The following is a 2,137-nucleotide window of genomic DNA, read 5'->3' as shown; positions in this document are numbered from 1 at the left end:
ATTTATGTTATTATATACAAAACATGCCTACTTTCCTGTCTCTTTATTAACTATATTAATTTTCAACTAAAATACCTTATGACCCCAAAATTAATACTTTAAATCATAGCCATTACCATGTCCAAAAAAACCCCCAAATCCAGAATATAAACACATAAACAAAAGTAAAAATGATGATGGCACTGTTATCCCAAGTAGCCAATACATACTAAACACTACTAGATAAGCCCTGATGAAACCAAATAAGCCTACATGTCAACATCTAAAAATTATTTCTTCAATTCCAAACCCTACTGTCATAGATAAGAGACTAGAGTCCATAATACCAAAGACCCAGGACACTGTATACACTCAGTGAAACATAAACTATAAATTTATTCTAAATAAAAATACTTTAAAAATATAACCACTTTAGAAAAAAATATTTTAAATTTATAATCTGTAGAGAGGGAGATATATTTAATACATACTGTTCTAGTTAATAAAATTACTTATACGTTTACTATAAAAATATAAAAGTAACCCCCCAAAACAAACAAACAAAACTCTTTAAAAAGATATCCTCGGGCGGAGCCTGTGGCTCAAAAGGGTAGGGCAACGGCCCCTATGCTGGAGGTGGCGGGTTCCAACCCAGCCCCGGCCAAAAAAAAAAAAAAAGATACCCTGTTTGAAATAACTGACTTTTCTATAAATAAAATTATTAATCTCTCATCCACTACTCCACTAATTAACTTAAATGACAGGCTGATTAGTATAACAGCCGCACTCAGAGGCAAAACATGAAGAGGAAACAGGTGCAGGGCGAGGTGCACGGACAAGCCCGAGCTGCAGGCGTCTGCGGACTGCTGGGACTCGCGCCTTCCCGAGCAGCCACAGGTGATGAAGTGAGGTGGCCAATGGATTGAACTGTCAGGTAGGAACTGGGTATTTCCCGATTTGAGAGTTAATGGTCACCACAGTCAATGTCCCCGCTTCGGGTTAAATACCCAAGAGTACTCTGTGTGCAGTGGCGACTCTGATACAGCATTCAGTCACCACTGGGGAATGTGAGGGGCGGGAAAAGGAGCACTATCCCTTGTGCTGCTACTCACAGTTCCCTGGAGATATAAAATTATTGGAAGAAAGCCATTTTTTTTTTCCGAGACAGAGTCTCACTTTGTCACCCCGCACAGACCGCCGTGGCGTCATAGCTCACAGCAACCTCACACTCCTGGGCTCCAGCGGTCCTCCTGCCTCAGCCTCCCCCCAGTAGCTGGGACTACAGGTGCCGCCCCCACGCCTCGCCAGGAAGTAAACGACTTTCATAAACAACCCTGTCAACAGCCCGTCAGTAAAGCAGAGACGACACCAAACTTGGTTACAAAGGCCGAGCCCGACATAAAGCCAGCTCCGCACAGCTGTGGAACCAAGCGCCCAGTTAACAGTGTGCTGTCACATTAGCGTGAAGAAGCCACTGAGTAGAGTCACACCAGCGGCCACTGCAACCCGCGTGCGGAAGACCTCGGGGTGGACACAGTGGGCTCTCCGTTTCCACTTTCCACACGGAGCTCCCATCCCGGGTCTCTGAACACCAGCTGCCCCTCAGCAGGCGGGGCTGGGACGGTAAGGCTGCACTCACCGTTGGAGTTCCGGAGCCCCGGCGTCCCGAGAGCGTCGCGCTGAAGTGGTGACGGTGCCTCATCCTCTCAGGCAGGGCGGCGCTGAGGAGTCGCGTTCTCTCACCCCAGCGCGCCGCAGGGCCGCGCGTTCTCTCACGCCGGCGCACAGCGGGGCCGCGCGTTCCCTCACCCTGGCGCACAGCGGGGCCGCGCGTTCTCTTACGCCCGCCTGCGCACTGAGGAGGCGGCGCCGCATCGTCTCACGCCGGCGCCCACGCCGCGGGCACGACTGGCTGTTCGCCCCTGCTGGCGGTGGCGAGCATTGCAGCCTCGCCGTGCTCTGTGCCCTGGAGAGTGGGGTGGGACCTCAGCTGCAGTTCCTGTCCCGCCACACCCCTCTCCTGGAGCTGTTCCGGTCCTAATCCACACACCCTGTCGGTGTTCCTGCACCTGTTGAGAGGAGCTTTGCGTATGTGATTAACTTAACGATTTTGAGATCGGAGATGATACAAGATTACCCAGAGTGTGCCCAGTGTAAA

The sequence above is a fragment of the Otolemur garnettii genome, unplaced genomic scaffold, assembly GCF_000181295.1.
Source record: "Otolemur garnettii isolate 467f Iridium unplaced genomic scaffold, OtoGar3 scaffold00010, whole genome shotgun sequence".
Lineage (NCBI taxonomy): Eukaryota > Metazoa > Chordata > Mammalia > Primates > Galagidae > Otolemur > Otolemur garnettii.
This window is presented reverse-complemented; position numbering follows the sequence as displayed.